This window comes from Pseudophryne corroboree, chromosome 4 (assembly GCF_028390025.1).
Source record: "Pseudophryne corroboree isolate aPseCor3 chromosome 4, aPseCor3.hap2, whole genome shotgun sequence".
NCBI classification, from domain to species: Eukaryota; Metazoa; Chordata; class Amphibia; order Anura; family Myobatrachidae; genus Pseudophryne; species Pseudophryne corroboree.
Window position 1 is genome coordinate 115,290,638 of NC_086447.1, and position 23,427 is coordinate 115,314,064.

At 46.9% G+C, this 23,427-nt stretch overlaps 1 long non-coding RNA gene across 2 annotated transcripts in view; it reads right to left on the minus strand.

Annotated features, from left to right (window-relative positions):
- LOC134911153 (uncharacterized) overlaps window positions 1-23,427 on the minus strand; it is a 359,931-nt gene that overhangs the window by 48,533 nt on the left and 287,971 nt on the right. The gene's annotated exons all lie outside the window — the stretch shown is intronic.

Here is a 23,427-nt window from a genome sequence, read left to right on the forward strand (position 1 = left end):
CTGGGGAAGGAGGAAATTGACACTGAGGGAGTTGGTGGGGTGGTTTGCGTGAGCTTGGTTACAAGAGGAAGGTATTTACTGGTCAGTGGACTGCTTCCGCTGTCACCCAAAGTTTTTGAACTTGTCACTGACTTATTATGAATGCGCTGCAGGTGACGTATAAGGGAGGATGTTCCGAGGTGGTTAACGTCCTTACCCCTACTTATTACAGCTTGACAAAGGCAACACACGGCTTGACACCTGTTGTCCGCATTTCTGGTGAAATACTTCCATACCGAAGAGCTGATTTTTTTGGTATTTTCACCAGGCATGTCAGTGGCCATATTCCTCCCACGGACAACAGGTGTCTCCCCGGGTGCCTGACTTAAACAAACCACCTCACCATCAGAATCCTCCTGGTCAATTTTCTCCCCAGCGCCAGCAACACCCATATCCTCCTCATCCTGGTGTACTTTAACACTGACATCTTCAATCTGACTATCAGGAACTGGACTGCGGGTGCTCCTTCCAGCACTTGCAGGGGGCGTGCAAATGGTGGAAGGCGCATGCTCTTCACATCCAGTGTTGGGAAGGTCAGGCATCGCAACCGACACAATTGGAGTCGGACTCTCCTTGTGGATTTGGGATTTCGAAGAACGCACAGTTCTTTGCGGTGCTACTGCTTTTGCCAGCTTGAGTCTTTTCATTTTTCTAGCGAGAGGCTGAATGCTTCCATCCTCATGTGAAGCTGAACCACTAGCCATGAACATAGGCCAGGGGCTCAGCCGTTCCTTGCCACTCCGTGTGGTAAATGGCATATTGGCAAGTTTACGCTTCTCCTCCGACAATTTTATTTTAGGTTTTGGAGTCCTTTTTTTACTGATATTTGGTGTTTTGGATTTGACATGCCCTGTACTATGACATTGGGCATCGGCCTTGGCAGACGACGTTGCTGGCATTTCATCGTCTCGGCCATGACTAGTGGCAGCAGCTTCAGCACGAGTTGGAAGTGGATCTTGATCTTTCCCTAATTTTGGAACCTCAACATTTTTGTTCTCCATATTTTAATAGGCACAACTAAAAGGCACCTCAGGTAAACAATGGAGATGGATGGATACTAGTATACTTATGGATGGACTGCCGAGTGCCGACACAGAGGTAGCTACAGCCGTGGACTACCGTACTGTGTCTGCTGCTAATATAGACTGGATGATAATGATATGAAATCAATATATATATGTATATATAATATCACTAGTACTGCAGCCGGACAGGTAGATATATATTTATTAGGTAATGATGACTGATGACGGACCAGCTGGACACTGTCAGCTCAGCAGCACCGCAGACTGCTACAGTAAGCTACTATAGTAGTATGTATCAAGAAGAAAGAAAAAAAAAACCACGGGCAGGTGGTATACAATTATGGATGGACTGCCGAGTGCCGACACAGAGGTAGCTACAGCCGTGGACTACCGTACTGTGTCTGCTGCTAATATAGACTGGATGATAATGATATGAAATCAATATATATATGTATATATAATATCACTAGTACTGCAGCCGGACAGGTAGATATATATTTATTAGGTAATGATGACTGATGACGGACCTGCTGGACACTGTCAGCTCAGCAGCACCGCAGACTGCTACAGTAAGCTACTATAGTAGTATGTATCAAGAAGAAAGAAAAAAAAAAAAACACGGGTAGGTGGTATACAATTATGGATGGACTGCCGAGTGCCGACACAGAGGTAGCTACAGCCGTGGACTACCGTACTGTGTCTGCTGCTAATATAGACTGGATGATAATGATATGAAATCAATATATATATGTATATTAATATCACTAGTACTGCAGCCGGACAGGTAGATATATATTTATTAGGTAATGATGACTGATGACGGACCTGCTGGACACTGTCAGCTCAGCAGCACCGCAGACTGCTACAGTAAGCTACTATAGTAGTATGTATCAAGAAGAAAGAAAAAAAAAAACCACGGGTAGGTGGTATACAATTATGGATGGACTGCCGAGTGCCGACACAGAGGTAGCTACAGCCGTGGACTACCGTACTGTGTCTGCTGCTAATATAGACTGGATGATAATGATATGAAATCAATATATATATGTATATATAATATCACTAGTACTGCAGCCGGACAGGTAGATATATATTTATTAGGTAATGATGACTGATGACGGACCTGCTGGACACTGTCAGCTCAGCAGCACCGCAGACTGCTACAGTAAGCTACTATAGTAGTATGTATCAAGAAGAAAGAAAAAAAACAACAACGGGTAGGTGGTATACAATTATGGATGGACTGCCGAGTGCCGACACAGAGGTAGCTACAGCCGTGGACTACCGTACTGTGTCTGCTGCTAATATAGACTGGATGATAATGATATGAAATCAATATATATATGTATATATAATATCACTAGTACTGCAGCCGGACAGGTAGATATATATTTATTAGGTAATGATGACTGATGACGGACCTGCTGGACACTGTCAGCTCAGCAGCACCGCAGACTGCTACAGTAAGCTACTATAGTAGTATGTATCAAGAAGAAAGAAAAAAAAAAAACCACGGGTAGGTGGTATACAATTATGGATGGACTGCCGAGTGCCGACACAGAGGTAGCTACAGCCGTGGACTAACGTACTGTGTCTGCTGCTAATATAGACTGGATGATAATGATATGAAATCAATATATATATGTATATATAATATCACTAGTACTGCAGCCGGACAGGTAGATATATATTTATTAGGTAATGATGACTGATGACGGACCTGCTGGACACTGTCAGCTCAGCAGCACCGCAGACTGCTACAGTAAGCTACTATAGTAGTATGTATCAAGAAGAAAGAAAAAAAAAAAAACACGGGTAGGTGGTATACAATTATGGATGGACTGCCGAGTGCCGACACAGAGGTAGCTACAGCCGTGGACTACCGTACTGTGTCTGCTGCTAATATAGACTGGATGATAATGATATGAAATCAATATATATATGTATATTAATATCACTAGTACTGCAGCCGGACAGGTAGATATATATTTATTAGGTAATGATGACTGATGACGGACCTGCTGGACACTGTCAGCTCAGCAGCACCGCAGACTGCTACAGTAAGCTACTATAGTAGTATGTATCAAGAAGAAAGAAAAAAAAAAACCACGGGTAGGTGGTATACAATTATGGATGGACTGCCGAGTGCCGACACAGAGGTAGCTACAGCCGTGGACTACCGTACTGTGTCTGCTGCTAATATAGACTGGATGATAATGATATGAAATCAATATATATATGTATATATAATATCACTAGTACTGCAGCCGGACAGGTAGATATATATTTATTAGGTAATGATGACTGATGACGGACCTGCTGGACACTGTCAGCTCAGCAGCACCGCAGACTGCTACAGTAAGCTACTATAGTAGTATGTATCAAGAAGAAAGAAAAAAAACAACAACGGGTAGGTGGTATACAATTATGGATGGACTGCCGAGTGCCGACACAGAGGTAGCTACAGCCGTGGACTACCGTACTGTGTCTGCTGCTAATATAGACTGGATGATAATGATATGAAATCAATATATATATGTATATATAATATCACTAGTACTGCAGCCGGACAGGTAGATATATATTTATTAGGTAATGATGACTGATGACGGACCTGCTGGACACTGTCAGCTCAGCAGCACCGCAGACTGCTACAGTAAGCTACTATAGTAGTATGTATCAAGAAGAAAGAAAAAAAAAAAACCACGGGTAGGTGGTATACAATTATGGATGGACTGCCGAGTGCCGACACAGAGGTAGCTACAGCCGTGGACTAACGTACTGTGTCTGCTGCTAATATAGACTGGATGATAATGATATGAAATCAATATATATATGTATATATAATATCACTAGTACTGCAGCCGGACAGGTAGATATATATTTATTAGGTAATGATGACTGATGACGGACCTGCTGGACACTGTCAGCTCAGCAGCACCGCAGACTGCTACAGTAAGCTACTATAGTAGTATGTATCAAGAAGAAAGAAAAAAAAAACCACGGGTAGGTGGTATACAATTATGGATGGACTGCCGAGTGCCGACACAGAGGTAGCTACAGCCGTGGACTAACGTACTGTGTCTGCTGCTAATATAGACTGGATGATAATGATATGAAATCAATATATATATGTATATATAATATCACTAGTACTGCAGCCGGACAGGTATATATATTTATTATGTAATGACTGATGACGGACCTGCTGGACACTGTCAGCTCAGCAGCACCGCAGACTGCTACAGTAAGCTACTATAGTAGTATGTATAAAGAAGAAAAGAAAAAAAACACGGGTAGGTGGTATACAATTATAATATTATATATATATTAATTATATACAATTATATATATATATATATTAATTAAACTGGTGGTGATTATTAAACTGGTGGTCAGGTCATTGGTCACACTATCAGCAACTTGCAAGTAGTACTCCTAAGCATACAATCACAATATATATTATACTGGTGTGGCACTCTGGCAGCAAAAGTGTGCACTATACGTTATATGTACTATGTACTCCTGAGTCCTGCTCTCAGACTCTAACTGCTCCCCACTGTCAGTGTCTCCCCCACAAGTCAGATAATACAATACAGTCACACTATCTATCACTTCACTTCAGCAAGTACTAGTAGTAGTAGTACTCCTCCTAATGCTCCCCAAAATTACTACTGTGTCTCTCTCTAGTGAGACTGTCTCACTCTCTTCTCGAATCTCTATAAACGGAGAGGACGCCAGCCACGTCCTCTCCCTATGAATCTCAATGCACGTGTGAAAAATGGCGGCGACGCGCGGCTCCTTATATAGAATCCGAGCCTCGCGAGAATCCGACAGCGTGATGATGACGTTCGGGCGCGCTGGGGTTAACCGAGCAAGGCGGGAGGATCCGAGCCTGCTCGGCCCCGTGTAAAAAACCCTGAAGTTCGGGCGGGTTCGGATTCCGAGGAACCGAACCCGCTCATCTCTATAGTATACTTGACGACACAGAGGTAAGTAGAGCAGTGGCCTACTGTACCGTACTGCTATATATATAGTTATACTGGTGGTCAGCAAAATTCTGCACTGTCCTCCTACTATATACTACAATGCAGCACAGATATGGAGCGTTTTTCAGGCAGAGAACGTAGATATTTGCACTTGCAGCACACTGAGCACAGATATTTGCAGCACACTGAGCACAGATATTTGCAGCACACTGAGCACAGATATTTGCAGCACACTGAACACAGAAACTGAGAGGACACCAGCCACGTCCTCTCACGATCATCTCCAATGCACGAGTGAAAAATGGCGGCGACGCGCGTCTCCTTATATAGAATACGAATCTCGCAAAAATCTGACCGCGGGATGTTGACGTTCGGGCGCGCTTGGGTTAACCGAGCAAAGCGGGAGGATCCGAGTTTGCTCGGAACGATGTAAAAAAAGGTGAAGTTCGGGGGGGGGTTCGGATTCCGACGAACCGAACCCGCTCATCACTAGTTAATATGCAGCGTTATTGGCAGAGGAATCCCATGCTGCTCAGAACAGTTACAGATTTACTGGGAAGAATGGTCTTACCCTGTTTACACTGGGGTTAGTAACAAGTGACCGCCGGTCGCCATGCCGATGCCAGAATCCCGTCATTGAGATGCCCGGGGGAACGACGACGAGCGCAACGAAGCCCCTTGCGGGCATGCTGCACTCGGGTTATTCTCGGGTTGTTGCCGGGTCAACCTGCATTTCAACCCGGGTTAAATGAAGGGTTAAACACGGATCGGACCTGGGTCTTTGTGCAGTGTGAAAGCCTCTAACCCGGGATATTCAGCCCAGGTCCCAGAAAAAGGTGCCGATTGGCTGTTTATGTGTTTGCTCGGACACACCCAGGTTGAAACTGCAATGTGAAAGGGTCTGAGGCTGCTCGGACTCCGGTCGGACCCAGGTTCAAAAGCCGGGTACGACCTGGGTTTGCGATGAGTCTGCCCTGCATGTTAATCACAGACCCTTCCTTAAGGCAGACCTCCCTATTCCTGGGGCCCGGCATAGCTGCAGGTGCCCCTGGCTGAGAGAGACATCACAAGACTCATTTGGCGCATTTGCAGAATGTGTATAGCGTCTGCGCAGACCCCCAAACATTGTATTTGTATTCATACCCCGGGTTTGCATACAAATATGAAGCAGGCCCGTAGAACCCAAGTGCATTGATGCAATTCACAAAAGCTTGCAGGCGCCTGGCACCTATGTATGCTTATGGCGGCCTCAGTAGGCGCTTTTGCGCATCATTACTGGACAGCGTAACTGTTTATTATGGTTTGGAAATAACTCTTTCCAACAGCAGAATGTAATAAGGCAATTGCACGGTTTACGTGTGTGAATTTGGGTGGGCTGTTATTCTTTATCTTAACTGGAGAATTTTCTCATGCCAAGAGCTTCTGGGTACAGATTGTCAAATATTGGTATTATAATCACAGGCGTACTGTACAGTATTTCCAAGTAAAAATAGAAAAATAGTTTAAAAAAAATGTTCATTTCTTGATTTGCAGCAATGCATCGCCTGCTAGATCAATCAGCCTGAAGTAATTCGTCCAGACATGGGAGAGTAACCTGAATTTCAACCTTCAGCGTAACCCAAAATAAAGCAGAGGCGATTGTGTAATTCCTCTCTCTCCAGATTACGCAGACAATGTTTCTCAGTGATCTGAGCTAATTTTGGTGGAGTTTCCAGAAGTCTGTTGCGACAGAAATGTCTTTCACTAGTTTCCGGGTCAATAGTCCCTTGTAGATTAAATTGACTAATAACATGGAAGGAGCTAAAATAGCTGAGCATAAATAGAAACCCTGCATTATCGCCCTGCCGCCTGGGGCAAAGTGTCTAACATATCCCTGCTCACTGACTGATCCGTGCACCACTGAGCTCAGTGCTACCGCCTGCTAGGCTACATGTGCATTTGTAGGCTTGCTCACAATGAAGCTGTATGTTCTAGCATTACAAAGCGACTCTTAAGAATCTCTAAAATAGATAGTTTCATGTTTCCAATTTGTCTTCCAGTATATTGCTTAGATAATAATTACTTTGCTGCTAATTATAATATAACCCAGGCTTCAGTGGGACAAACCAACGCATATATTGCTTAAATCATATCTCTTCCAAAACGTGCACAGTGCCAGAGTCAGTGAATCTCCAGTGCCATCTTTCTACATTCTGAGTCGCAAGGATCACAGCCATTCCCTATTGCCAGAGCCACTTACTATTCTGAGCAGGACAAAATGTAAGTTGCTCAAATCAATTAGGAAATACAGTTCAGGTGCATGAAAGGGAGGGGGTAGTCTGAGCTAGAAATACATTGGGGATAAACCCCTGGTGTCCCCCAGCACACTGAGCTGTACCTATACCAAGACATGAAAGACTATAAATATATATATATATATATATATATATATATACATACTGTATAATAGAAATCCAGAGGTCTTAGTTACATACAGTTTGCAAACGTATGATAAGCCAAAAGGCCCCCGACAAGGTTCCTCTGATGCTGGTGGTCCCTAACTCTAGGTCTGGGCCTGGGGTGTAGAACCCCACAAACTGGCAAAGGCCAGCTACCCCAGGGCAGCACAATGCGACAAGGTAAAGTGTTAGTATGTGTTAATAAAAGGAAAACAAAATCTATATACAAAAATGAATGTACTAGTGAAAGACCAGAAGGATTAATAAATGTGTTAAGGGGTGCTAAATAAGATCTGGCAGTGTGCTACCCCAAAGCAGCCCAGCCCCACCAATCCAGGGGGAACCGCACCCCAGACCCGCCCCAGGTACTACTGATAATAATAATAACAACCCTTCCGGGTAATATAACATAATGCCACATGATAATGGCATCTGAGCATATGTATCCGAATTGAAAGCTAACTTACCTGAAGATACTCCCGGGATCTCCAAATGGCACTACAGAGACCAGCATACCCTCCAAACACTGGTCCCATTCATGCCCCTCATACTAACAGAACAAAATGTAAGTTGCTCAAATCAATTAGGAAATACAATTCAGATGCATGAAATGGAGGGGGTAGTCTGAGCTAGAAATAAATTGGGGATAAACCCCTGGTGTCCCCCAGCACACCGAGCTGTACCTGTACCAAGACATGAAAGACATATATATATATATATATATATATATATATATATATATAATAGAAATCTAGAGGTCTTAGTTACATACAGTTTGCAAACGTTTGATAAGCCACCAAATCCCGACAAGGCTCCTCTGATGCTGGTCTAGGTCTGGCCCGGGGTGTTTTCATGAAATCTGCTCCAAATGCCCTTTAATACATTTAGGTGATACTAAAATAATGTGAAAAGGGTGTGAAAACACCCTTTTTCACATTATTTTAGTAAAAATAATGTTAATAAATAGACCCCTAAGACACAAAACACTATATAATATCAGAGGACACGGGCGCGTTAACTACACAGTGAAATTAGTAAAAAAAATCTATATACATAATTCTTCTCTGCCAGGGAAGTTATATTTCATCTCTCGGTGCTAGGGTCAAGCACTAGAAATCAGACACAACAGGATGCACTGGATACCAAGCCTTTGTCTCAGCTCTCAACATCTATTTTCCGAAATACAGTTTGCTGCCCAAACAATCAATTGCCGAGTAATCAATCAAACATAAAGTTAATGACAGATGACATAACCTGTCCTCTGGTCATTGTCAGACCAGGATGAAATCTTTGCTCACTTTCAAAAGAAAATGTAAGTTTTAAGTAAACTGTGTGATAGCGCTAATTAACACATCCAAGACCATATTTTTAAAAACGAAAAACAAAAATCGAGTAAGACACTGGTGATTTAGTAATTCATACATATGGGGGTCCTTTGACATGTAGCCAATCGGTTCTACAGAGGTATTTCATCATTAGAAAACGTATCATAATGAAGTGTTTTCCTTAAGGGGAAAGGGGAAATGAAAAACTCAGGGGGAAAGTTATCAAAACTAGGAGCGATATAAAGTGGAGAGAGATAGAGGGGTTTATGTATCAAGCAAAGAAGAGAGTGGAGAAATGGACTAGTGGAGAAGTTGCCCATACTGTAGCTCAGCTTCTACCTATGAATGCTACGGCTGATTTGATGCTATAGGCAGGGCAGTAGAGTGCATTTCTGGGCCCAGGTACTTTCAAGGGGCGTGGCCTAATCACAGAAGACGTGGCCATGGACCCTTAGAAAAAAATATGGGGAAAAATAGTACTTTAAGCGCCTCCCTGGCCACACTGCAGCCCAGCACACTGCAGCCCAGTAGCGGCTGCTGCCAGGCAAGGGGGAAGGGGCCCCTCCATCAGACCTGGGTAATTAATACCCTCCCCCACCCCCTCAGCACCACTGGCTATAGGCAACTTCTCCATTGGTCCACTTCTCCACTCTGTCCACTGTTTGATACATCAACTCCAAAGTTCCAATTAATCGACTCGTAATTGTCATTTTTCAATCATTGGCGCAGCTTTATCAACGAGTGCTAAAACTCGTGCATGAAAAAACTTGTTGCTTATGATAAATGGTGTTCCAGCCAATCAGCTCCCAACTGTCATTTTTCAAACACATGACAGTTAGGAGCTGGTTGGCTGGAGCACCATCAGAAGCAATGAGTTATATCATTCACAATGAGTTTTATCACTCGTTGATAAATGAGCCCCTTGGAGAGAGATAAAGTGGAAAGAGATAAAGTATCAACCAAACAGCTCTTAGCTGTCATTTCTCAAACACAGCCTGTAAAATGACATTTAGGAGCGGATTGGCTGGTAATTTATCTATCTACACTTTACATTTCTCAAAGCTTTGATAAATCTGTCCTATAGCCTGTAAAAGGACAGTTACATAGAATCTGATTCGTTGGTACTTTCTCTCTTTTCACTGTTTCTCCAAGCTTTGATAAATCTACCCCTTATTTTGATACTGCTATATTTTGTCCATATATAAAAAGATGACAATATTCTAAAGAAATGCTACCAATTAGATGCAGGCAACTTTAAATATAATGTCACTTACTAGATGAGGACATTGTTCACCAAGGTGCACCATCTGTGAGTGACATTATTACATGGCTTATTACCCAGCTCTATTTCACCATCTCCATCACAAGATGACATATATGTGTCATAATGGTGGGTTTAACTTTAATTGTGATGATTTGCTCCACAGTTTATACTTGCATATAATTTTACTGTTATTTCTTTTCTCTTAAAAGTAATACAAAACAATTTTCTTTCCATTTAGAAAAGGCGCCCATAATTTTATTGTGATAAACTTAAACACTTACTTTAAGCTAGCTTAACACTAAAATAATGACACAGATACCAATAGCTGTAGTTAAAGGTCAGACGGTATTTTTTGATAGCTGACCTGTTTGTTAAACTAGAATTTTATAATGGATGATTTTATGTTGGAGGATGGCAAAGGAAAAGTCGCTACCAGACGCCAGCTCCAGTCACTTAAATTGTACCAACAAAAAACTGAGGAGGGGACTAAAAACAACACCGCCTCCCAGTGGCGTAACCAGAGATTTTTCTCCCCCAAGCCAAAGAATTCTCTGGCGCCCCCCCCCCCCCCTCCCCATAATTGGCACTAGCAAAGCGACGAATCCGCGCGCCACAAAAAGGGGTATGACCTTGCTGAAATGGGTGTGGCTTTGCATAAAGGGGCGTGGCATTGCAGGAAAAGACTACCTTATACCTCAGTTTTGCAACCTGCATGCCCAGACGTTGGCCACCACAGGAAAAAAAATAATCCTGATTCATGCCCCTTGCATTATTTGTCATTTTTCCTCCTTATAGTAATGCCCAGTATACATTATGCCACATACTGCAATGGCCCTTAGACATTATGCCACACACCATATTACCCCCGGCACATTATGCCACACACCATAATGCCTGTAAGACATTATGCCACACACCGTAATGCCTGTGACACATCATGACAGGAATCGCAATGCCCGTTATACATTATGCTACACACTGCAATGCCCCTGATACATTATAGCACATACAATGCCTGTGACACATTATGACACACACCGCAATGTCTGTGATACATTATGCCCCACACTGCAATGTCCATGATACATTATGCCTCACACTGCAATGACCCTGAGACATTATACCACCTACCACAATGCCCGTTATATAGAATACCACACACCGTAATGCCTGTAACACATACCGCAATGCCCGTTATACCCTATGCCACACACCGCAATGCCCGTTATACATTATGCCACACACTGCAATGCCCGAGACATTATACCACAATGCCCGTGATATAGTATACCACACACCGTAATGCCTGTGACACATACCACAATGCCCATTATACCCTATGCCACACACCGCAAAGCCCGTTATACATTATGCCACACAATGCAATGCCCCTGAGACATTATACCACATATCACAATGCCCATGATATAGTATGCCACACACCGTAATGCCTGTAACACATTATGACACTCACCGCAATGTCCGTGATACATTATGCCACACACTGCAATGCCCATTACACATTAAGTCCTACAGTAAGGCTTCTAATTACTTTTAAATTACCTGCTTGTTGCCAGGGGTTTCATGCTCTTGGTTCCATGCACGGTGCCAGGGGATTTCATGCTCAGGGTGTCAGGCTCGTTGCCAGGGGTTTCATGCGGTAGGTGTTATGCTTGTTGCCAGAGGTATCATGTGCTGGGTTTCAAGCTTGTTGCCAGGGGGTAATATTCGTTGCCAGGGGTTTCATGCACTGGGTGTCATGCTCGTTGCTATGGGGTAATGCTTGTTGCCAGGGATGTCATGAGCTGGGTGTTGTGCTTGTAACCAGCGGGTAATGCTTGTTGCTAGGGCTGTGCTCCCAGTGCCACATATGCCCAAAGTGCCAGATATTCCCCCACAGTGCCAGGTACACATATGACCCCAGTGCCAAATACAGTATGCCCCCCCAGTGCCAGGTACACATATACCCCAGTGCCAAATATGCCCTCCCCCCTCCCCCCCCCAGTGGCAGGTACACATATACCTCCAGTGCCAGATATGCTCCCCCAGTACCAAACATGCTTCCCCAGTGCCAAATATGCCCTCCCCCAGTGCCAAATATGCCCATCCCCAGTGCCAAATATGCCCCCCCAGGTCCAAATATGACCTCCCCAAGTGCCAAATATGCCCATCCCCAGTGCCAAATATGCCCCCTCCAGTGCTAAATATGCTCCCTCAGTACGAGGTACACCCCTCCTTACCCCCAGGCTTCCCCTGCTGCTGTGCGATTCGAGAAGGAGGTACACGGAGGGCACAATGCGCGCCTCTTCTGTGTGTCCCTCCTGCGTCTCCGGCAGCAGCGGCGTGTCTGTTAAATGAAGTGCTGGGCACTTCATTTAACAGACACGCCGCTGCCGCCGGAGACCCAGGAGGGACACACAGGAGAGGTGCGTGCTGTGCCCTACATGTCCCTCCTTCCCAGCAAAAATCAGTGGTTGGCAGCTAGGGCGCCCCGCAGCCCTGTGCGCCCCCAAGCGCTCGCAGGGGCTGCGGGCCCCTAGTTGCGCCACTGCCGCCTCCTACATGCATAACCCGCATTGTGCAGTACTCACCACTCTTCTCTCTGGCAAAAACTGATGTTGCCACAGGAGAACGTCTAATTGTCCACTCGCAGGGTAAGGACACACTCGCCGTCTTTCTAAAAGAGGGTGCCCCACAATGACCACTTATGCTTAGCTGACTGGTAGTGACTTCCCGCCACAACAAGGTTTAACTAAACCGCCACCGCCACCCAAAACAACAGAAACAAATGGAAAAAACAACCACGCTAACGGAAAGGACCAAATATGCTCTCCAAGAAAACGCTAACACCTGCAGGGGAAAGATGGACACCATCAGCCTTGTAGAACTGCCTATTGCCGTCATTGCCTATTGCCGTCATAAACAAAGCCATCATAAACAAAGAAACAGCCGAGTTAACCTTCTTGCGCGCCTTCTCAATGGCAGAAAAATGCACAGCTCCTCTCCAATGAAAACAGGGCACTATCTCAGACCAAACAAAACGGACCCCAGGCCAATGACAACACAAAGCCACCAAATCCGCCTTAACAGACAATATGAGGTCGATGCCTTTCACGCGGCCCATATCATTACCGCCCAAGTGGATAACAATCCAGTCAGGGCGACCCCACCTATGCTCATGGTTAAAACGACGGCACAACAAATCGCCCCATCTCAAACCTCGAGCACCTAACCAAAGGACGACCCTGCACCCAAAAACCTCATCTGACCTACGTGCCACGGGATGCCTTGCCGCCCAAAAAATATAAGAATGGCCAACTAGCCACACTTGTTCCAAAGGTTTGTCGACAGCTGCAAAAGAAAAAACCCTAACATCAGCACACAGTAACAAACATGAGAACACCTTAAAACAGAAATTACAGGAAAAACCCAAGTGAAGGAGAAAACTTCCCGTGGACCTGAGATACGCAAATTGTAATTATGCCCCCTCGGAGGAAAATGAAAAAATTTGCTTCACACCCTCGATTTCTGAATGCTACCCGTTCAAAAAACGACGGGTAAACAGAGTTTTTGGGTTAGCGCAACAGGCACAACTAAACCTTATCCAAACGTATGTAAGACTTATAAGAAGCAGACTTCCAACGGCCCAGCTCCTGAATAGCTGCGGTTGAGGAGCCTGCCGCTGCCGCATGGGTAGCAGCCCCAATCCGAAAGGAATGGGTACCGAAATCCACACACTGCAAACCCAAAGCCACTAAACAGCGCCAAAACACTGCGGCAAACTGGAACTTGGTGAGAGGACTAGAGAGTGCATGCAGCAGAAACTGATCATCCCCCGGAGGCTGCAACTGGACATACTCCTGCGCCAGGCACAAAGGGCAAACATCCACATTCACCTGCGGCCTAAGGGACACCCAGCGACCCCGGCCAGCCTGATCCATCTTAGAACGTGCAATCTTGCAGAGCAACAGGTCATCCTGCAACCGGACATTACAAAAAAGGAGGCCGGAGTCCCGAGATGGCTTACTACTAGCCACCAGCTCACTGATCCTAAAAGCCCCAAAGAAAGCCAGCGCAAAGACTAACCTAAAAGAGCAACCTCAAAACTGGACTCAGCCACACGAGGAAGTACACCCAGCAATTCAGCCAACAACTGCAAAGTAATAGGCCTACGAGAATCCGCAGGCGCAGGATTTTCCTTAGCCCAACCCTTAAGGACCTTGGAAAGAATGAAAGACCTGGTGGGGTCCGCCTGCCCGCGCACTTTAGAATGGAAGGAAATGCCCGCAAGGGCAGCAGCCATGGCCGCCTTAGACCTACCCTCCTGATAACGCCCCCACACAAAGGCCATCAAACAGTCTACGGAGGACTTACCCACTGTACCATACCTACTTGAAAATGCCATCCAATCACGCCAGGCCGCATCATACGTCCTAAGCGTGGAAGGAGCTAAAGCATTCCTGGCCAAGACAGCTAAACCATCTCGATAATCTGCCAGACATTAGGCAGGCATGGTAAACCCTCAGATGCCACCCCCGTCACCAACTCACAGACCTTATCAAAGTGAAAATGAGACAAAGCATCCACTATCCGGTGTCACAAACTGAGGGCTGATGCTGACCAGGGAGAAGCCTCAGTTGTAGGGGCTGAGGTATATGTGTACCTGGGAGGCAGTACAGGGTTCTTGGACATACAGGGTACCTTTAGAACAAATGCCCGAAGGCGTGACCAAGACAACGAAGGAAAGTTCAAAGGTTTTATTAAACACAGTTCAGAGGAATACTGATGACTTGGTACTGGTAATAGGAAACACAGTTCAGAGGAATACCGATGATAGAAAACCGATGGAGACTTGGGATCGATGGCGGAACACCGATGGAGACTTGGGATCGATGGCGGAACACCGATGGAGACTTTGGATCGATGACGGAACACCGATGGAGACTTGGGATCGATGGCGGAACACCGATGGAGACTTGGGATTGATGGCGGAACACCGATGGAGACTTGGGATCGATGGCGGAACACCGATGGAGACTTGGGATCGATGGCGGAACACAGATGGAGACTTGGGATCGATGGCGGAACACCGATGGAGACTTGGGATCGATGGCGGAACACCGATGGAGACTTGGGATCGATGGCAGAACACCGATGGAGACTTGGGATCGATGGTGGAACACCGATGGTTACTGGCAGGGCAGAGCACTGCTGGAAGCTGGTGTCGGTAACTGCCAGTCACAGGATGCAATGATGAGACACTGCAGAGTCAGGCTGTACTGCAGAGAAAGTCCATGGGAGGACTGCACACTGGGATCACTGAAGACAATTGAAGCACTGACATCTTTCCACCCCAGGAACAAGATATTTATACCAGCTGGGAAACAGGGATTGGCTGGCTGATTAACCAGAGACCAGAGTGCAGCTGCTGGGTAATCAGGCTGAGAGCAGAGTACAGCTGATAGGCTGAAAGGTAACATGTGATTAGGATAACATGGCTGCGCCCATGTTAGCTTTTGGAGGGAAAGATTGTTTGTAACTTGCATGTGAAACTTAACCCTAATGCTGCCAGAATCACAGTAAAGAGATTAGAAACAATGAGATGCAGCGTGCTGCACACAGACAGTGCAGATGGAATCCAGGCTTGGAACGCTGGGACAGTCTCAGGAGGCATTTGGAAGGTAAATACCGATAAGGAATTACCTGGATCGTGACAGCACCCCCTCCTTTAGGAGTGGCCCCAGGACACTTCTTATAAATTCTTTACCTGAACAAACGGAAGAATCTAGATTGAATCCTGATGAACTTGAACTGGCTGGAACCAGATGAGACTGTACTGGACCTATGGACGAGACCAGATTGAGTCCAGACAAACTTGAACCGGCTAAGACCGGCGGAGTCTTTGGACCGACGGATAGGACCGGATTAGAGCCGAAGGTATTGGAATCGGCTGGAACCGAAGGAGGCTGATCCGGACAGACGGATGGGACCGGATTGGGTCCAGAAAAGCTTGAACCGGCTGGGACCGGAGGAGTCTTCGGATTGACGGTTGAATCAGCTGGAACTGAAGGAGTCTTTGGACCTACGGATGGAACCGGATTGGGTCCAGAGATATCGGAATCGGCTGGAACCGAAGGAATCTTCAGACAGACGGATGGAACCGGATTGAGTCTAAAGACAGTTGAATCAGCTGGAACTGAAGGAGTCAGAATCCGGTTAGAACCGGAATGAGTGGTATCCGAGTGTTCAGTTAGACCATCCTGGACCTGGTCCATGCTGGATGCCAACAGGGTGGTGCTCTCTGAAGACGGCAAACAGTAGTTCATAACTGCATCTGTAGCACAAAAATTTCCATCTGGGAACTTGGCTCTGGATTCTTCCCTTGGGACTGAAACTTTGGTGACCCCTCCTGGGGTTGATGAATCAGACACCTCTCTCAGGGTTGTTTTCTCCAGCACCCCTCCTGGGGTTGACAGATCAGAAACTCCTTTTTGAGAAGACTCATATGCCCCTACTAGAGCTTGAACATTGGATACCCCTCCTAGGGCTGTAGACACAGACGCCCCTCCTTGGGCTGTAGACACAGACGCCCCTCCTTGGGCTGAGTAAAGAGCATCATCATTCCAGGAAAGTTCGGACGCTAGGATCTGGTACTGTACCAGATATTTACCGACTGTTCGTGTCCCCTGACGTAGCCGGAGGATATCAGAGGAGGCAGAGGTCACACGACCTGGTTCAAAGATGCGCCTGAAGGTTGCCACGAAATCTGCATATGAAGAGAGCAGGGCATCAGACTTCTCCCATAGAGGTGATACCCAATCGAGGGCGGAGCCACTGAGGAGGGAGATGATGTAAGCAACCTTGGTGCGGTCAGTTTGGAAACTGCCAGGCTGTAACTCAAAATATATCTCACACTGATTTAGGAAACCCCGACAGGCTTTTGGGGAACCATCAAACTAGGCAGGTGTCGGTAAATGGAGACAAGGAGCAGAAACGGGAATGGTGGGTGGGGATACCACCAAAGGTACTGCAGTCGGCACACTGGACGCCCCTAAACCACGGAGGGTTACTTGTATTCCATCCAGCCGAGAGGAGAGGTCCTGGAGACAGCGGATCACATGGCCCTGTGCAGTCTCCTGACGTTCAAGGCAGGCTGCAAGTTCTTGCATCGGCCTGGTCGCTTGGACCTGGTCTCCGGCCGGATCCATTAGGTCAGTGCTTACTGTCACAAACTGAGGGCTGATGCTGACCAGGGAGAAGCCTCAGTTGTAGGAGCTGAGGTATATGTGTACCTGGGAGGCAGTACAGGGTTCTTGGACATACAGGGTACCTTTAGAACAAATGCCCGAAGGCGTGACCAAGATAACGAAGGAAAGTTCAAAGGTTTTATTAAACACAGTTCAGAGGAATACTGATGACTTGGCACTGGTAATAGGAAACACAGTTCAGAGGAATACCGATGATAGAAAACCGATGGAGACTTGGGATCGATGGCGGAACACCGATGGAGACTTGGGATCGATGGCGGAACACCGATGGAGACTTGGGATCGATGATGGAACACCGATGGAGACTTGGGATCGATGGCGGAACACCGATGGAGACTTGGGATCGATGGCGGAACACCGATGGAGACTTGGGATCGACGGCGGAACACCGATGGAGACTTGGGATCGATGGCGGAACACCGATGGAGACTTGGGATCGATGGCGGAACACCGATGGAGACTTGGGATCGATGGCGGAACACCGATGGAGACTTGGGATCGATGGTGGAACACCGATGGTTACTGGCAGGGCAGAGCACTGCTGGAAGCTGGTGTCGGTAACTGCCAGTCACAGGATGCAATGATGAGACACTGCAGAGTCAGGCTGTACTGCAGAGAAAGTCCATGGGAGGACTGCACACTGGGATCACTGAAGACAATTGAAGCACTGACATCTTTCCACCCCAGGAACAAGATATTTATACCAGCTGGGAAACAGGGATTGGCTGGCTGATTAACCAGAGACCAGAGTGCAGCTGCTGGGTAATCAGGCTGAGAGCAGAGTACAGCTAATAGGCTGAAAGGTAACATGTGATTAGGATAACATGGCTGCGCCCATGTTAGCTTTTGGAGGGAAAGATTGTTTGTAACTTGCATGTGAAACTTAACCCTGATGCTGCCAGAATCACAGTAAAGAGATTAGAAACAATGAGATGCAGCGTGCTGCACACAGACAGTGCAGATGGAATCCAGGCTTGGAACGCTGGGACAGTCTCAGGAGGCATTTGGAAGGTAAATACTGATAAGGAATTACCTGGATCGTGACATCCGGTTGTCGATGCCAGAGACGTGGTGAGCCCTGAAATTGATATTGTGCCACAAGTGTTTGAGGACCAAATGCCGCAAAAGGCGCATGGCTTGTGGGGAGGAGGAACGCTGATTGTTAATAGCTTGAACCACTCCCATGTTGTTGCAGCGTAACAAAATGTCCCGATCCGAAAACCTGGAAGTCCACAATTCCAAAGACACAATGTTAGGAAACAATTCCAACAACACTAGGTTCCTAGTAAAACCACGGGAGACCCAAGAGGGAGGCCAAGGAGCAGCACACCATTCACTGGCAAAAAAGGCACCAAAACCGAAATTGCCTGAAGCATCAGTGAACAGCTAGAGGCAGAGGTTGGAACAATGCGGAGAAGGCCACAAAACCTCCCGGTTGAAAGAAACCAGGAATGAAGACCTAACCCGCAAATCATCTCTGAGCTCACAGGAGAGGTAAATGGTGTGATGCTGCCTGACCGTCCCCACTGTGGCCTGTTCAAGTTTTCGGCAAAAACCCTCCCCATGGGGATGATCCTGCATGCAAAATTGAAGGAGCCTAGCAAAGACTGAACCTGCTTAAGCCGTACCTTGCTCTTGCTCATGCATTCGTCAATCAACCCCAGAAGCTTCAGCATTTATCAGCGTGGAGGCAACAGCAACCAGCTACCATATCTATTTCAATCCCCAAATTACTAAGGCAACTAGTCGGGCCCTCACATTTATCCGGGGCAAAGGGGATCCCCAGGACCTCAAACAACGACAATATGTCGCCACAAACCGAACTATCCCTCAGGCCCCTAAAGAGAAAATAATCCAGGTGGTGGGCAACCCCGGAGTGGCCAGAGGCAGCCTGGATGCACCAATGTAAGAAAGTGCTGAATCTCTCAAAATAGGCACAAGAAACAGAACATCCCATGGGCAGGCACCTGTCCACGTAGAAATCCATACCCAATCTGAAACCCAGGAACCTGAGGGAAATTGGGTGTAAGGGGAGAAGACGAAAAGCAGACTCAACATCCAGCTTAGCCAACAGGGCACCCGGACCGCAGTCCCGAACCAAACGCAGAGCCTCATAAAAAGATTGATAATGCACTCTGCAAATATATTCGGGAATGGCATCATTCACGGAACCCCCATGCGGATGAGACAAATGCTGGATAAGGCGGAACTTGCCCGGAGTCTTCTTGGGCACCACCCCGACAGAGGAGATGCACAAGGCGGGAAGAGGGGGGGGCAGTATAGGGGCCACACATGCGTCCCAAACCGATCTTTACCTCCACCTTCTGCCTAAGTACATGCGGAAAATCGCGGGCCAATTTCAAATTCCTGCGGGCAACCACGTGTACAGAATCCGAAATGGGCAGCGCGAAAACCGTAACTGAAACCGTCTAATAAAAACTGCTCAGCCAACCTGTCAGGGTACAAGTTAAGCCACGGACGCAGCTCGAGCACTTGAAACGGGGAATGGGCCTTATTTGTTACTTCCACTGGCCTCAGCAGGAGCGGTGGACTTGCCGCTCCACAAACTTTGCACGAGTGCCAAAAACGGCAGTTAAGGCCCCTGGTGCACTTGCCCTCATTATACGCAAAACACTTGCCTTTCTCCACCGAGCGCAAACCCGAAGCGCACGATGCAAGAGGCTTCTTGCTCAGCACCTCTGCGGGGGGCCTAACCTGTTGGGTAACCTCGAGCCACACGTCCACATCTTTGAAACCCAAGGGCAAAACAGTGTTTCCATCTTGCTTATGACGAAATTTGTCATCGTAATCCCTCCAAGTGTAACCCTTGGATTTCAAGTACATCTCATGAACTAAAATAAGATTTTACTTACCGATAAATCTATTTCTCGGAGTCCGTAGTGGATGCTGGGGTTCCTGAAAGGACCATGGGGAATAGCGGCTCCGCAGGAGACAGGGCACAAAAAGTAAAGCTTTTCCAGATCAGGTGGTGTGCACTGGCTCCTCCCCCTATGACCCTCCTCCAGACTCCAGTTAGGTACTGTGCCCGGACGAGCGTACACAATAAGGGAGGATTTTGAATCCCGGGTAAGACTCATACCAGCCACACCAATCACACCGTACAACTTGTGATCTAAACCCAGTTAACAGTATGATAACAGCGGAGCCTCTGAAAGATGGCTTCCTTCAACAATAACCCGAATTAGTTAACAATAACTATGTACAATTATTGCAGATAATCCGCACTTGGGATGGGCGCCCAGCATCCACTACGGACTCCGAGAAATAGATTTATCGGTAAGTAAAATCTTATTTTCTCTATCGTCCTAGTGGATGCTGGGGTTCCTGAAAGGACCATGGGGATTATACCAAAGCTCCCAAACGGGCGGGAGAGTGCGGATGACTCTGCAGCACCGAATGAGAGAACTCCAGGTCCTCCTTAGCCAGAGTATCAAATTTGTAAAATTTTACAAACGTGTTCTCCCCTGACCACGTAGCTGCTCGGCAAAGTTGTAATGCCGAGACCCTTCGGGCAGCCGCCCAAGATGAGCCCACCTTCCTTATGGAGTGGGCCTTTACAGATTTAGGCTGTGGCAGGCCTGCCACAGAATGTGCAAGTTGGATTGTGCTACAGATCCAACGAGCAATCGTCTGCTTAGACGCAGGAGCACCCATCTTGTTGGGTGCATACAATATAAACAACGAGTCAGATTTTCTGACTCCAGCTGTCCTTGCAATATATATTTTTAATGCTCTGACAACGTCCAGTAACTTGGAGTCCTCCAAGTCACTTGTAGCCGCAGGCACTACAATAGGCTGGTTCAGATGAAATGCTGACACCACCTTAGGGAGAAAATGCGGACGAGTCCGCAGTTCTGCCCTGTCCGAATGGAAAATCAGATATGGGCTTTTGTAAGATAAAGCTGCCAGTTCTGACACTCTCCTGGCCGAAGCCAGGGCTAGAAGCATGGTCACTTTCCATGTGAGATATTTCAAATCCACCTTCTTTAGTGGTTCAAACCAATGAGATTTTAGAAAGTCCAAAACCACATTGAGATCCCACGGTGCCACTGGAGGCACCACAGGAGGCTGTATATGTAGCACTCCCTTAACAAAGGTCTGGACTTCAGGGACTGAAGCCAATTCTTTTTGAAAGAAAATCGACAGGGCCGAAATTTGAACCTTAATAGATCCCAATTTGAGACCCATAGACAATCCTGATTGCAGGAAATGTAGGAATCGACCCAGTTGAAATTCCTCCGTCGGAGCACTCCGATCTTCGCACCACGCAACATATTTTCGCCAAATTCGGTGATAATGTTGCACGGTTACTTCCTTCCTTGCTTTAATCAAAGTAGGAATGACTTCTTCCGGCATGCCTTTTTCCTTTAGGATCCGGCGTTCAACCGCCATGCCGTCAAACGCAGCCGCGGTAAGTCTTGAAACAGACAGGGACCCTGCTGAAGCAAGTCCCTCCTTAGAGGTAGAGGCCACGGATCTTCCGTGATCATCTCTTGAAGTTCCGGGTACCAAGTCCTTCTTGGCCAATCCGGAACCACTAGTATCGTCCTTACGCCTCTTTGCCGTATAATTCTCAATACTTTTGGTATGAGAGGCAGAGGAGGAAACACATACACCGACTGGTACACCCAAGGCGTTACCAGCGCGTCCACAGCTATTGCCTGCGGATCTCTTGACCTGGCGCAATACCTGTCCAGTTTTTTGTTGAGGCGAGACGCCATCATGTCCACCATTGGTCTTTCCCAACGGGTTACCAGCAAGTGGAAGACTTCTGGATGAAGTCCCCACTCTCCCGGGTGAAGATCGTGTCTGCTGAGGAAGTCTGCTTCCCAGTTGTCCACTCCCGGGATGAACACTGCTGACAGTGCTATCACATGATTCTCTGCCCAGCGAAGAATCCTTGCAGCTTCTGCCATTGCACTCCTGCTTCTTGTGCCGCCCTGTCTGTTCACATGGGCGACTGCCGTGATGTTGTCCGACTGGATCAACACCGGTTTTCCCTGAAGCAGAGGTTCTGCCTGGCTTAGAGCATTGTATATTGCTCTTAGTTCCAGAATGTTTATGTGAAGAGACGTTTCCAGGCTCGTCCATACTCCCTGGAAGTTTCTTCCTTGTGTGACTGCTCCCCAGCCTCTCAGGCTGGCGTCCGTGGTCACCAGGATCCAATCCTGTATGCCGAATCTGCGGCCCTCCAATAGATGAGCACTCTGCAACCACCACAGAAGAGACACCCTTGTCCTTGGAGACAGGGTTATCCGCAGGTGCATCTGAAGATGCGACCCTGACCATTTGTCCAACAGATCCCTTTGGAAAATTCTTGCGTGGAATCTGCCGAATGGAATTGCTTCGTAAGAAGCCACCATTTTTCCCAGGACTCTTGTGCATTGATGTACAGACACCTTTCCTGGTTTTAGGAGGTTCCTGACAAGCTCGGATAACTCCTTGGCTTTTTCCTCCGGGAGAAAAACCTTTTTCTGAACCGTGTCCAGAATCATCCCTAGGAACAGCAGACGAGTTGTCGGCATTAACTGGGATTTTGGAATATTCAGAATCCACCCGTGCTGTTTTAGCACTTCTTGAGACAGTGCTAATCCCATCTCTAGCTGTTCTCTGGACCTTGCCCTTATTAGGAGATCGTCCAAGTATGGGATAATTAATATGCCTTTTCTTCGAAGAAGAATCATCATCTCGGCCATTACCTTTGTAAAGACCCGAGGTGCCGTGGACAATCCGAACGGCAGCGTCTGAAACTGATAGTGACAGTTTTGTACAACGAACCTGAGGTACCCCTGGTGTGAGGGGTAAATTGGAACGTGGAGATACGCATCCTTGATGTCCAAGGATACCATAAAGTCCCCCTCTTCCAGGTTCGCTGTCACTGCTCTGAGTGACTCCATCTTGAACTTGAACTTCTTTATGTACAGGTTCAAGGACTTCAGATTTAGAATAGGCCTTACCGAGCCATCCGGCTTCGGTACCACAAAAAGAGTGGAATAATACCCCTTCCCTTGTTGTAGAAGAGGTACCTTGACTATCACCTGCTGAGAGTACAGCTTGT